This window comes from Dysidea avara, chromosome 1 (assembly GCF_963678975.1).
Source record: "Dysidea avara chromosome 1, odDysAvar1.4, whole genome shotgun sequence".
NCBI classification, from domain to species: Eukaryota; Metazoa; Porifera; class Demospongiae; order Dictyoceratida; family Dysideidae; genus Dysidea; species Dysidea avara.
In genome coordinates, this window is record NC_089272.1 from 38,289,925 (window position 1) to 38,306,194 (window position 16,270).

At 41.1% G+C, this 16,270-nt stretch overlaps 1 protein-coding gene across 1 annotated transcript in view; it reads right to left on the reverse strand.

Moving 5' to 3' along the window:
* LOC136246538 (uncharacterized) overlaps window positions 1–15,553 on the reverse strand; it is a 38,511-nt gene extending 22,958 nt beyond the window's left edge. Inside the window, exon 1 of the mRNA XM_066038035.1 lies at window positions 15,353–15,553. The gene's annotated coding sequence lies outside the window, so the exon portion shown is untranslated. The remainder of the gene's footprint in view (window positions 1–15,352) is intronic.
* Between the last annotated feature and the right edge of the window lie 717 nt (window positions 15,554–16,270).

The following is a 16,270-nucleotide window of genomic DNA, read 5'->3' on the forward strand; positions in this document are numbered from 1 at the left end:
TGTATGGGGACTTGTAACTTAGCTAAACTCCCAATAGGGTGACTTGCAGTATAGCTGAACTTTCTAAAGGGTGATTTATTTGCAGCTTTTAGGGTGACAGATTCTAGGATGACTTGTAAACTAGCTGAAGTCTCTACTGGGTGACTGGTAAATCAGCTGAAATAGCACCAGGAGGACTTTTTTTTTTACATACCTAAACTCTCTACTCTGGTGATTTACGATGTGGCTGAACTCACAGGGAAAAATGCATTGCATATAAACTCTTTACTGTGTAACATGCATTGTAGCTGAATTCTCCACATGCTGAAACGTAGTCAAACTCTGTGACTTGTAATGTAGCTGAACTCTGTACAAGGAGAATTGTAACATAGCTGGACTCTCCTCTGGGTGACTTAAACTGTCGCTGAAGTCTGTACAGGTAGACTTTTAGTGTAGTTGAACTCTGTACAAATGGCTCATTTTTCACCTACGTTTATGCACATGCAAAGCAGCTCAGGTATTTCCAATTAAACACTATATTTCCTAGATGGGTGTTGCTTATAACAGCATTATGATGGCCTATCACTATAAGCTCCATTCTGAAGATATTAGGGCATTTGGTTTTGTTACATAGTTGCAGTGACCTTAACAAACCAGTGTTCAAAAACATCTATACTCGGACAATTGAGTGAGCATTCAGACGGTCCATCTCCACAGCCTTCCAAGCACTTCACAGACTAATATGTGATGGTGGCTAGCAGAGCTAACCTTCAGCTGTCCCACACTACAAGTGTATACTCCAGTTAGAATCAGGGAAATATTCTAATTTCCTGACTTAGTAATGTGATCAAACGTCGGACTTCTACATGGAAGTTTGTTTTCAGACACATGCATGATTCACCTAATTTAATTAGAATTTAGGAAAGTAGTAGCTATGTTGTTTGTCAACAGAGTACACAGAGTGAAGAGTAAGATCATATCATCAACCGATAAGGTTGTTTCGATGGGTGGGGACACCAGAAGACATCCTGTTCACAAACAGTGGACCGAATCACAGATGAGTCAAGCCTTACATGTAGTAATAATCTGAGATGAGTATCAGGAATGCTTCACTACAGTTTTCAGTCCCCAAATCGACTCTGGGAGACAGAGTCAGTGGGCATGTACAGCCTATAGTTGTAAGTGGTCCTCCAACATGCTGTCAACATGAGCTCATCACATTCTTGCTATGTTCTTGTCAAATTGGGTATGCTCAGTCCAGATCGGAGATTACTGCTTTGGTTTAGTATAATAGACAGCAAAGGAATGGACTGCACCATTACCTGCAGGTGGTGGCATCCGTTAAGGAAACAGCAACCACAAGTTGTGCTACATGCACCAGTGTCTGTATCCCATGTAAGAAGAAAAGTGACGGATCCTGAAGTTATCATGAGATACCTTAGTTTGTTTGAGGTACTTTCATTATTTAGCTTACGCAGATATATCTTCGTTTTCCTGGCCTTAGGAGACAATAGAGGAAAACAAACTGTGTGGTAAGCTTGCCTTTAACATAAGACAAGGCTAGGATGACACTGGATCTTAAGCCCCCTAAGCTTAATTGTGAAAAGGCTATGCTTGCGCATGCTATCAGTTCTGGAGATAAATCACAAATAATATTACAGTTGTAGGCTGTGTGAGTACAGGCATTCTTTATTACCAATGGTAATATGGGATTGTAAATTGCTATCTCATGACCTTGTAATTGGAGAGGTTCCTAGTACTGTTTACGGTCTATCATCTAAAGTATGGATCAATCATGAAATATTTGATGTTTGGTTAATAACCAAATCTTACAGTATGCAACATCTGCAAGACAAATTCTGCAAATGTTGTCCAGTAACATTAAGACTAGCAGTAAAGCAGAAAATTCTTCTTTTGCTTTGCCTCCCAACATGACCTATACTTGTCACAGCTCTTAGATAAGAGATGTTTCAGTTCATTAAAAGAGTTATGGAAAGCAGTCTGTCATGAGTTTATGATCAGTAATCCAGGAAGGGTCATAATGTAACACAAGTTTTCTCAACTGTTCTGGATACTAAGCATGACTATTTTTAATGTTGCATCAGACTTTAGGATGATAGGGATATATCCAACAGATCAGCAAGCACTGCTGAAGTTTCTATTTCTTGTTTTCTTCTTTGTTTCTTAATTTCTGCTTCTTTTTTTTCCTTGTCCTCTTTTGTCCATATTCTCTTTGGCTGGTCAGGACTTTTCCACAACTCATAGATTTAACTGTAGGGATTGCCTCAGGAACAGACAGAAATTGCTGAACTCCAGTAGAACAAAGTGGTTTCATCCATATGTACTCTAGATGATATTGTTAAGCCAGGCATTATATCAGCCCGTTTACACTACAGTTCGATTCATGTGAGATCGATCCAGCTCGATCCGGGATCGGTTGTTGAGCTGCGCAACCGCTACTTTAGTAATCTGTCGTACCCATATTCCATTTATAATAGGTGAGTGCGAAGCCGGTAAGTGGATCGAACCAGACCCACATCCCTAGCAGGTCCATCTCAGTTTGGTTCGGCTCGATTCGTTACGTGTTTACATTAAGCTAGAAATCGTTCTGATTCGAAACAGTTCGAAACAGAGGGCTAGTGTAAACGGGCTGTATGTTTCATTCACTTTAACATTAGAGTTGGCTTCATACCATTTCTAAAAGAGGTTTTTTTCTTGTTCTCCAAATATTTCATTTTCCAGTCTTGTGCTCTCTGTACTTTTTAATGACTTGAAGGTATGACACCTTGGTGATGGACAAATCAAAGGAACAAAAGCCAACCCACTTTCTTCTTACTAAGCGGTTAGAAAAGTAAGCTGAGAAGAAGGGTATGTACATTTACTAAAGTATCTGCTGTGATCACAAAAATATGTGTATATATAGTAAAACTTGCAAAGATTTGTTCATAGCTGTATGCATGCCTCATCATATGCATGGAGTACCATTGCACATACTGTGCAAATCAGTGTTCATCAATTGTTTTGCAGCTAAAAAGTGTGGGTGTGGTGATATGTTGAAAGTAACTTCTAGAGAAGTTAATATAAAGAAAGCACTATTTATACTAGCAGGTACATACTGTGGTTCATGCTGTAAACTTTTCTCTAAAGTACTTAGATGACCTCTCATAATGGATTAGAAAGTTGTAGATTTATTGGAACTGAGATAGCCTTGTATAAAGACGTTTTGAGGAAGGATATGATTTTAAAAACTGATGACAAATCTAGGAACTCTAAAGAAATGTGTAAAGGAAGCTGAGTGCAGGAGCACTAGTTCTTCAGACTTCCATACAGAGAGTATGACAGTCAAGCAAGAAGTATGGGTCAATCTACATTTGTGACCGGGCCTGCGATAATAGGGCATGTGGGCACATGATTTTTGCCTACTTTTTCACACTTTCATCACTCATAACTTTTTGTACCATTATGATATGGCATTGCACTTTTCCGCTTGTAGTAAGCATTTAATTGGCATCATGATGCAAGTTACAGAATGGACATATACTTTTCCAGTACTAAGATATCACCTGTAGAGTGATTGGGTGTATTTTGTGCCCACATGCCCTGTTTTCGCAGGCCCGGTCACATTTGAATCAGTCACAATACATTCATGTAGATCATACACAGAAAGCTTACTTAGCAGTCACCACTTAACAAGACCACTTGTAATAGTGGCCACCTCTAACACAATAAGGCCTCCTCATTACTAAGGACAACGGGTGACTCTATATCACTGTGAGGTTTCAGTATAATTGTAAATTGATAACATAACAAAATACTGAACTTACATTCACTGTTACATCGTATATCGTTGTCATGTGGCAAGAGCATTGATACTGGATTGCCTTGAAAGTCCTGGTATTGTGTTTGTAAAAACGTGAGTAACATTTTGTTGGAAAATACCATTTTTAGACGCATGTAGTGTAGTAGTGCAATCCAGTAAATGGACACACTTAGTGAATGAATGGATACGCCCAGTATAATTGCCTTTATGCCTGTTTACAAACTAAAACATGAAAGGAATGGGTACCATATAGTTATTAATGGTTGTGTATGGTCTACCCAGACTATAAGGTACTGTAGGTGTAGCAGTGGTAGGATGTGACTATAATGCAGAACAGACTGGGAAACGGACTCAAAAGTGGACTGGCTCAAACAAGCCTAAAAAGCGGTTTTAACAAAGTATCCCAAAAACAATACTAGTCTCACAAAAGCTTTTGAACATGATTACACGTTTGAGCCAACAAGCCTTGTGCTTATACTCAGGTGATAGCAGTCACCAGCGAATTGTCACTATCAGTACTGTAAACATCGCTGAATTATAATTAACATAGTGCTAATCTATTGCTGTAGTCAACCTTACCAGCTGATGAAGTACAACATGTTTTGACTTTGAAGCCTGTCCATCACCTCCATCACCTGGCACATTGAGAAGCAGCCATGAAACTAATTGCAGCAATTAACTGAACACAAATCTATTGGTAACTGCAGAAGTAGTAACTATGTATTAATATGATTATATGTATATGATTAGTGTAACCCGTAATTCATGTACACGTGATATATGTTATAATCATGATCAGTTGTCATTTCGGTTATCACATGGTGTTGCGAGCAGGGTCAAGGGGAAGCTGATAATAACCGCTACCTTTCATCCAGTGATTATTAACCCAAAACTCGATTTCCTGGTGCCGGTTAGAGGCACCTGTAAAGGTAGACATAGAAACCCTGCTGTACTCCTGTTTCCGCCATTTTTTTCTCTGTAGAAGTGGGTGGAAGACCACCCGAAGATGGCCGACGATCACCCAGTACCGCCTTACACATTCTGCCTGAGTGACTTGCCTAAGCTGGACCTTCAAGTTGATCGTGGAACAGACTTCACCGCGTGGCATCTACAATGGGAGTCCTACAGCAGTTTGTCAGGTTTGGGAGACCAGCCAGCAGCCAATTAGGTACAGGCGTTAAGTTTATGTTTCTCCAGGAAAACTCTAGCGATTGTACAGAATCTGGGCCTCACAACCGAGGCACAAAATGATGTTTCACAGGTTATACAGGCGCTACAGCACTATGTGGACGGCCATATCAATAAAACAGTGGAGAGGCGGAACTTCCGCCGTAGGATACAGCAGCCCAGAGAAATGTTCAATGATTTCCTCATATCACTGCGTGAATTAGCAAAAACTTGTAAGTTCAGCTCAGAGTCTCAGACAAAGGCAAGGAAAAGAGCATACGCGATCAAATAATAAAAGGGTCAAAGGATGGTGACACGATAGAAGATCTGCTGCAGGAAATGACCTCACATTGTCTAAGGCAGTCACTATATGCAGAAGCCGAGAAGCAGCAAAAAAGCACCATCAGGATATTCACACTTTGGATCCAATGAGTGTTGCAGGCATTGCAGCCGTGCACAGACCCAAGCAACAACAGTACTCTACAGCATCTGCATGCCCTGGATGTGGGTACCCCGCACATCACGGAGGCCGCCGGCAATGCCCAGCCTACAATCAGACCTGTATATCTTGCCACAAGGTAGGACACTTTGCAGAAGTATGCCACAGCAAGGGTGTTCGACCACCCTCCAGTAACATGCACCAGAAGGCACCACAGACCCCACAGCAGACAAGCATGCAACCAGCTGCTACACAGCCCAAGCCAGGAGCCTTCGTTCTTCATGCGTATCCACACCATAGTCAACAATATCTACAGCTGTACACAATGCAAGAAGGTATCACAGAACCAGCACCAACTGTGAGGGTTGGCATATTGCCACCCACAGGCCAACACTTCATTGACGTACTACCAGACTCTGGGGCAGACATCTGTGCAGCCGGGCATGAAGTCCTTAGTGCCATGGGACACCACGTGGATAACATCTTTCCATCCCACATCAACCCCAAGACAGTTAATGGCCTGAATATGACACCGCTTGGGAGAGTACCAGTCACCATCTCCCTTGATCAAGCAAGATATGATGACATACACATATACCCTGGAATAGCGGGAGCCCTCTTGTCTTGGAAAGCAGCCAGAGGCTTAGGAATTTTGCCACCTTGCTACCCACAGCCAATCCCACAAGCCAACCAGAATTGCTCACAGACATGCTCTACTCAGATAGGACAAGTGAACTGCTCAATCACACAGGACCTAATAGACCGATACCCTACAGTGTTTGATGGACAAATACGTGTAATGGAAGGAGAGACCTTTCATATTACTTTGCTTGACAATGTTGTACCATTTTGTGTAAAGAGTCCATGATCCATTCCCTTCGCATACAGAGACAAGCTCAAAGCAGAGCTGGATCTGCTCCAGGAACACCAGTCACCAAAGTAACCGAGTGGTGTGCACCCATTGTGGTAACACCAAAGAAGGGCACAGATCGTATCAGAATGTGTGTCGACCTGTCTTGTCTCAACTGTTATGCGCGAAGAGAACGCTACCAGTCCCCTAACCCAGCAGAGGCAGTGGCAGATAATGCATCCAGTGAGGCTAGGACTTTACTGTCATTGATGCTGCCAAGGGGTACCAGCGGTGCCCACTGGACGAGGAGAGCCAGTCGTACACCACATTCATCACACCATTTGGCCACTTCAAATACTTGAGAGCTCCTTATGGTCTATCATCCATCGCGGAACACTATAATCACAGGATGGCAGAGGCTTTTGAAGGACTAACAGGGTTTCATCAGGTGGGGTGATATATGACAAAGATAGGGGAAGTCACATGACACACGTCCACCAGTTCTTGCAGCAATGCCAGGAATGACAAATTTCACTCAACAGAGACAAATGCTCGTTTGTCCAAACCCAAGTAACTTTCACAGGATTCCAACTATCTTTGGCGAACCAGCTATCATCCAGCACAGACATAGTTTCCACCCTCCTGCTGCCAATGCGTACTTTGTTGAGTACTAAGCATGATTTATTGTGGTCACAAGAACATGACAAAGCTTTTGCAGAAGCAAAAGCAAAGCTTACAGAAGTACCCACCCTAGCATATTTCAATTTAACTAAGGAGACACGTATCTGCACTGATGCCAGTAGGCAAGGACTTGGGTTTGTCCTACAGCAACTTTCCGATGCTGGCCAGTGGAACTTGGTCCAAGCAGGCTCTCGTTTCTTGACACCGCTGAATCACGATATGCTGTCATTGAACGGGAATTGCTGGCAATTGCATGGGCAGTAACTAAATGTCATGTGTTTCTGGGGGGCATGCAGCATCTTCAGATCACAACCCTCTAATCCCCATACTGAATAGTCATCACCTGGATGAGATTGAGAATCCAAGGTCGCAATGCCTCCGTACCCAGCTGATGGAGTATAACTTTATGGCAATCTGGTGCAAAGGCAGTACACACATGGCCCCTGATGCACTTTCACGGCACCCAGTCAAGGAGCTCATACCAGAGGACTCACTTGCAGAATTTGGAGAGGACCATATTTCAGCCCCATCAATTGCAGAAATCAGAATGCAGCAGACCACAGTAGCAGATAACCTATGCTTGACAGAGTTGCGAAGACAAGCTAGCCAAGATGAAGAGTACACACTGTTGAAAGCCACAATCTTGGATGGTTTCCCTGCACACAGAGGAGAACTACCAGAAGCATGCAAGCGATATTGGCAGGTCCGGCACAATCTCACAGTAGAGGAGGACCTTATAGTATATGGCTGCCGGCTTCTCATGCCATCCCGAATGCGTAAGGACACACTACAGCAACTACACGAGTCACATCAAGGACCAAGCAGAGGGTACGCCTCACAGTGTACTGGCCAGGAATAGACAATGATATCGAAATCATGATATCACACTGTGTACAGTGTCAAACTCACTTACCGTCCCATGCTAAGGAGCCGATTGTCAGCAAGCCACGTCCATCTCGCCCTTTTGCAGAGACTGCCGCAGACTTCTGTTATTATGGTGACCAGTGTTACCTGGTTGTAGTGGACTGTTACACAGACTGGCCCACTGTTGCTCCCATGGGAAAAAGTGTCAATGCGGCAGTACTTACTGTGGTCCTGAGGGAGCTATTTAGTGGAACGGAAGTACCGGATTTGTTTTGGTCAGATGGAGGCCCACAATTTACATCCAAGAAGTTTCAAGACTTTGCTGTGCAATGGGGCTTCAAACACTAGGTGTCATCACCATGCTATCCACAGAGCAATGGCAAAGCAGAAGTGACTGTAAAATCGATGAAGAGGATTATACATACTGCCTGGAATGGCAGATACTTGGATGAGGATAAGCTCTGTAAGGCACTGTTGCAGTACGGCAACACACCATCATCACGAGATGGGTTATCTCCAGCTCAGAAGCTTTTCGGGCATCCAGTCCAAGACACACTCCCAGCCCATCCCAAGTCATTTGACCCACAATGGCAAACCAACTTAGACAGAGCAGCAGAGAAGGCAGACCGCACCCAAAGAGCAGCGGAACACTACTACAACAGACAGGCACATTCATTACTAGAGATTCATGTGGGCTCCCAGGTAGCTTTACAGGATCCAAGAACTAGGCTCTGGAATACATATGGTGTAGTGATCAGAATGGGGCAACATCGCCAGTATATTGTTAAGACAGAGTCCGGGCTAGTCCTCACAAGAAACCGTAGATTCTTACAGCGACAGGTACCTCTACCAGCACAGCCACAGTCAACACAGCCAATAGATGAACCACTACTCCATGCTAATGTGCCACAGCAGTGGCCAAGTGACGAAGCACACCAATCACTGGGCGCCATTTCACCAATCCAGCCAAGAAGATCAAACAGACCAAGGAAGCCCACAATCAGACTTATAGAAGACCCCTATTGGAACAGTTAGTAATTAAGCTTTTTCATATTTTCCCACATATGACAAGCTTGTGGGGGATGTAAAAGTAGTAGCTATGTATTAATATGATTATATGTATATGATTAGTGTAACCCATAATTCATGTACACGTGATATAAGTTACAATCATGATCAGTTGTCATTTCGGTTATCACAGTAACAGCATCTCTTCATGTCTTGAAGCTCGTGTCTTGACTTGGTTTATATTATTATACAGCCACACTACTTAGAATGAGATTTCAATTCAGCACAAAAAAGGAAGTTCGATAAAGAGCAGCTTTAAGCACAGTGCTTAATATCAGCTTCAGCAAGATGTTCATAGGCTTATTTACTGTCACTGCAGTGTATGATAGTGGGTAACATATGTTTTAGATAAGTTTTCCCATTCTGTTTGTACTTGTTTGCACATTCTGTTCTGTGTTTTACTCATGTCCAGTAGTGGTTAGTACAGTTTATTAAATTATTTAATTGTTTCAGTATACTTAGGGCCCCCTCTAAGACCAATAATCTGAATTTTCGTTGTTCCCAGACAAACTTTTCTAAGTTTTAATTGATTCCTATTCATTAAATAAGTGATAACTAGTATATTGTTTCTTACTAACTGTATAGCTTTTCCTGTGGCTAAAGATTACTTACCAGCGCATTTTAAATAACAATATAATTGTGAACACAGGTACAGCAGGCAGCTAGTAACAAAATTATGTCAAGCTAATTTGCTCCATTATTATACATGCATTAATACTGCTTTCATATATTTATAGGAATCATTTGACAGGCTCGTAATAGCCAACAAGTATGCAGTAAACCTCACACAGGGTCTACATAATAAGGTATCCTCTCTATATTTTTCAGGCTAAAGAGTGGTAGAGTAGTGCAGCACCACACTACTAAATCACTTTGATGTGGTAAAGGATGTGTGTTAAGTTAACAAAATGACTTTGATGTTGGTATAGATTAGCAGATCTTCTTGCTGGGATGAACTTCGTTGGTTGCTGTAAAATCTGAGATTTACACCGTATGATATTTGTGTATGTAAAATAATGCAATCAAAATTGTTAGGAAGTTTTGGCCCAAAGGATGACCAAAATAAACAGCTAGGTTGAACTGTCAGTTATGTGCAATATCATTGCTTTGTATCCTGTGTAGTGTTCCTTTGAGTGGTGCCATTTTGAGTGTGTGGGCCTGACTACAAAGCCAAGAGGACAATGGTAACCAACTCATAAATGTATGTATGTCCATTTAGTAATGAGTTGATATAGGTATTGTCTTTCGGGTTGATTTCCCAGAAAGTAATAACTACTGGATTGTTATATTATTCTTGATGTGATTTATTATTGTGTTAACATGCAGTCTTTTGTGCATGTATGTAATCAGTTATTCTCTAAGAAAATAATCAAACTGTTTGTATAAATATAGCTAACTTGTATATACCAGTGCTTTTAGCTTTTATTGCTCTGCCTATATAAAGGACAAAGTTTAAGCTATTTATTGATTGCACGAGCATCTGAAAATGCATTTACGTGGGAGTCTGACATTTGATTACGTTAAAAAGCCAGGACATTATGTCATAGTTCCATTCTAGTATGTATAATATTCCCGACATGCTTTTAGGGTGGGATTGCTGAAGGTTAGCTCCTCTAGCCATCATCACACATTACAGGGTAGCTTGTTCATCGCCCACCTAGGAAATATCGCATCCAATAATGATACATGGTGGTTGGAAATACCTGGCTGCTCTATGATATTTCCCGGTGCAGGCTTGCGACAGACAAGTGTGTATTTTACAGGAACCAAGAAAATGCCTTATAACATTGTAGAAAATACCTTGCCTGGTAGGAGTAACAACAAATTGTATTCATTCACAAAATTAGATATCGTGCCAGTTACACATGTTGGCATTTTTGTTGTACTGCATAACAATCTATCCAATTTCTTTCAAACTACAAAAGATTTGTACTACAATTGTTACCCATCTCCAGACTGATTTTCAAGTAATTGCTTCAAGCAGTTTACCGTACAGGTGTGACAACAAATTGCATTTGTGATTTTCATTATTATCTCCTTTGTTTCTTATCCGATCTTTACAAAATTGGACTGTACATGTGCCATAATATGCTCTTGCTGCCCTCCAAACTTGAAGAACATTGAAGAACACTGATGAATGCACACACAAGTTAGTACAAATTGTGCAAAGAGAAAAGAACACTGAGAAGAAAAAACATGATGAAACTTACGATGAAATTTGAAGGTGCATATCTCAGTGATGGCTAAGTGGATTTGGCTAAAATTGGAATGGGAGGTACCCTATCCTAAGGGAGTTTCTATAGCAATAATGTTAATTTCCATTCAGACACGATCATGCTACGGATGCATGAAATTGGCATTTCCTTGGTTCCTGTAAAATACACACTTGTCTGTCATCCATTCGCACTGGCTATACTTGGCCACATGACACACTATCATGTCTCTTGTTATAATTAGCAGAAATATCGTATACATATGCATAAAATCAACGGAGTATTAAGCATTTGAGATCTGAGCGGATACCCCTCTAGTAAGTCAAAGTAGCTAGAGGGTGCTTTTGTCAAGGGATACATGTTGCCATTGTCAAGGATACATGCTACCCAGGGGTCCCCACACATATCACAAGGGATGATTACTTCCTCCAGGGATATAAGTGTCTTTTCTATTGCTGTAGTGTACAGTATCTACTCCTACATACAATGTATGTACTACTTCTATTAGATTTGAGGCCATCTGCACTGCTTTTCATCTTATCTTCTTTAGCTTACTTCTCCACAGCTATTACTGGTACAGAGATGGTGGAATAGCTATTTGTGACCCTTAAAAGTGCCACAGAAAGATCAAGATATGGTTAAGGGCGATCCCTACTTAGCAAGTGATTCACAAATAAAACTGCGTGTAATGAATAATAAATCTGTGTGTAACAGGGTTTTTGATAAGTATTTTACTCTGAGCCAAACTGGCCCAATCCCAACATCTACTGCTACACCAGTAGGATACCACTGGGCCAATTAGCTCAATTTTAAAAGTGTATTAGCCACGAAACTGAATTGGTACCAGAAAAATGGAGCAGAAGCCATGGAGATTTGGGTCATTTTGTGTTCACACTGGACCAAAGGAGCACCATATTGCCTTATCAAACACCCTGGTGTGCAATGAACTATAATAAGTATACAGTGTGATTACTGGAATCACAAGTCACAATTGAGACCTCTTGAGCAAAAACCCAACTAGTTTGCATCTTTATCAAACTTCTTTTTACAACTTCTTTGTTATCCAGGGGGAAAAACCAATGGACTGTCAAAGTTTCAGCCATATCTGGTAAATAGTTATGGAGTTATAGCGATAAATAGGAGGAAGTACAAAACAATCGATTTGTACAGCGACTATATGGGAAAAAATTACAGGCGCTCGTTTAATCAATCATAACTCACGAAGGAAGGAAACAAGTTATGGAGATGGGACTTGGCTCATTGTCTTCACAATGAATTGGGGCATTCAGCAAGGCGCAGTTTTTGCCCTACATACACACTCATGTATTCAAGCAAAAAGGCTGTTTAAGCTTAGAAACAGCAACGTTTAGTAATATTTTACCACAACGTAAACAAATGCCAATAACTCACATTAGCTTCATGGCACTGAAACAAAACAAAGATATTCTTACTCACCATTAACAGGCAAATTTGTTGGTCACTTAGTTATTTCGATTCGAGCCTTGCTTCACTGTTTACTGAAGCAATTAAAACATGTGCAAAAATTATTTTTGTAGCATGCATTTTTAACCCATTGTATTTCAATGAGGTATTTCTCAAAAACAGAATTATGCAAACCAGTTGGGTTTTCGCTCAGCGGGTCACAATTAATAAATACTTCGATAAACAGTCATGACAATGAAGAGATAAAAAGATCAATATTATTATGAATAGATTTATTTGCACACCATTCAGCTTTATTCGTCACATTGAAAACACTGATGATTAGTCTGGCATGGCCGCCCTTTCAATTAGAAATTAAGGGTCTGGTCTTTTGCATATGGAATGCGGTATTATATCATGACAATCGCATAAATTATTCCTTTGTTTCTGTAGTCATCGATAATGTCTTTCCTAGTCAACAAAACTATTCTTAACAAATGCCTTATTTATTCTAGCCCTCCTCAAGGCCCACCAGTGAGACTGAATCGAGCAATTGAAAGATTGCACATTTGAAACCATCAGTGAGGATCGAAGTTAATGCAGCACTAAAAGATTGTTGCAGCTGAGTTAAGGACTGAATTGCTTCTCTAGCTAGTTTTCTAACAAAGTAAGACTGTTTCTTGTGTTATAGCAAGACTGTTGGGTGGTGTTACTTATGCTGTCAGAAATTCACGAAGTTCCCTACGCGCGATTTTTAACACTGCCAGATGTTTTCATGGCATCTCCGTAATGGTCACTTATAATTTGGTATACTACCAAGAGTTCATAATATTTGTACCCCCATATAAATGTTTTAAACTCTTGATGCTACAAAATGCAAGGGGGTGTCACTCAGGCTCTTGCTGTAAGTCGATCTGCGACCGCGGTCAAACTCTAAGTCAACGGTCAAGGCCACTAAATAGCTCTTACAGTGGGTCAAGGGTCAAGGCAATACGAAAGGTTCGAAACCCACAATCGAAAACTATACGTAGCTATTATTAAGTTTACGGGATAATACGTAACTCACAAGAAGTAAGGATCTCTAAGAGGTTTTAAAACTCCAACAGGTATTTCGCCGTAATTATAATGATTTTTCTCTCCCAGCTGCTGGTAGCACGCACTAAGAAAAATATTATACTAGGTTACAAGCGCAGGTGCGTATAGGAAAATAGAGAAATAAGCAGTGGGGTCCTTCACATACAAAATCCATCTACGAAATTTTGAAATATGGAAATTTGTCAACCAAATTTCTAATTTCTGAATAAATTTCTACCAAATTTCCGAATTTCTGGCTTGGAAATTCTTGGGTGTTGTAGTATATTCCGTGCCTTAGGTTACTGTATTATGGTTTCAGTATGGATTCAAGCTGAGCCGAACAATTCACTAGCGGTCGGTAAGCCGTCGTGACTCTATCATGGTTGGGGTGAGGTAGGAATTTGAATAAAACACTCACCAGTAATCCACGGACACACCAAAACGACTTGCACTGTGGCCTTTGCACCGTGGGAATCGAATCAGCTCGAAAGTATACAACAAATTTATGAAGCAGATTACGGACAAATGTTAGTGCGTATAATCTAGATGGCGCTATACGTCTTCTATTGATAGTGACCCCTCTTCCTTGCATCTGGCCTCATGTATATACACATATAAATCCATGCAATATAACTTACACTAATGAAATAATCAAAATTCAATGCCAAACATTATAAAAATTTTAATCATATGGATTTATTGGGGCGAGCCTGAGCGAGCCCCACACTAGCTGGTCAAACCCGTGTGTACGAGCGTCAAGTATACGGACATAGTGAACGATCAAATGCGGCGATCATCGTATGTACGAGCGTCACGTTTACGATGATGAACGAGAATGTAACGGTAGAACGTATGTACGAGCGTCACAAACACGGATGGCAAACGACAATGTAGCGGTCCAAGGTATGTACGAGCGTCACGTATACGGATAGCGAACAAGAATTTACTAGTCCATGCTACCACGTGTGCCACATGGCAAGTAATGTGGAGACTGATGAAGCACGAGAAGAGAGGCTACGAAGAAGGAGAGAGCGCGACCGAATTCGCAGACAGACAGAAACACCTGAACAAAGAGATGCAAGGTTTAATATAATCAATGTTTTATACTTAACTGATTCATTCATTATAATAATGTTCTTCATTGGAATCTTACTGCATCTTCATAGTTGTACAGCTAGCTATATACTAGCTTTAGCTGTAGTTGTCATTCTCACCAAAAATTAATCCTCAAACATATAGCAAAGCTACTAACCGGCAAATGTCAGTATCAACATCAATTGATCAGGCTCGCCCCACAATGCTTTTAGCATTTGTCTAGTGTATTTAAAATTTCAGTTAATATTTCTGAATTCCCAACAAAAATTTCTACATTTCTAATGAAAATTGCCAAATTTCTATGGTCATCGACGACATTTCGGGAAGTGAAGGACCCCTCGAAAATAAGAACAGGTCAAAAGTTCGACAAGAAACGCTCAAGTCACAGGTCAAAGACAAAAAACGCCGCAAGTCAAGGGTCAAGGTGAAATTTTCCCCAGTCAAGACTTTGACCGCGGTCGCAGATCTACCTACAGCGTGAGCCGACGTGACACCCCCTTGAAAATGAATGTTGCTTGTAACCACATTTCTGTTGCCGGATCGTCAACTGATGAACCCGAACGCAAAGTATTCACGGAGTCGCCTCCATTTAGATCTACACACACACACACACACACACACGCACACACACACGCACACACACACACAAGAAAAAAACAAAACACAAACATACAGAATACCTGGTCTGTGAATTGCGACCGAGCACAAAAGGCACCTCAGGGACACCGACCAAGTTTTTCTATGGACTGTGACCTCTCAGTCAAGCTTTTCTGTTCCTAAAGTTGTACACCACCTGTTAAACGCACTGTATGCGATTTGCTTACAAGTGTTCTATAAAAAAAAGCCCTACCAAATTTCGCCTTACTGCGAAATTCCAAGAAATACACGTGGCATAAAGGGAAATCCCCGCGCTTCAAACGCTTTAATTAAATAGAATACTAAAAAAAAAAAAAAGTCGGGTGGAGTTGCGGGTGGAGTAATGACTAATGAGATAAGCTAGATAAATAATGTGGACAAAACTCAAAAGAAGGAGCAAACTATGTAGCAAGTTGAGAGGTTAATACTGTCATGGGGTAGTCCTTCTGCATACGCTTCAGTGCGACCTTGATCGTTTGTTCAAATGGAACATTCCATACCATTCCCCATAATGATATCCCCAGGATCTAACAGCTGATTTACTGTCTGAGGTCTGCCACTATATATCCCTTTGACTGGTGAGCCTCTCTCCCTCCGTATACTGCGAATTGTGATGCTGGTGCTCGCCTATAGATATCAAGGCATCTGGCTTCTTGGGTTGTCGGTTCTAACCTACTTTTGTCGATGCCATTTCTGTGTGAAGAACTTATGGAACCTGTTATATTTTATACACCAAGATACACCAGTGTCAAAAGCAGCACTAATTAGGAAAGTTCTGGCCAGCACTTCACTGCAGTGTATTACGGCTTTCACATATTTGTATGGCTCAGAATTGTTATTGTTGTTAGAACTTTACAGTGACCAGCACTGAAGGTCTGACAGCAACATGTGCTGCAGCCTTTGGATTATCTAACCTAACAAACTGGAACTAGAGACTTGAACACTATAACCTACAGTAGCAA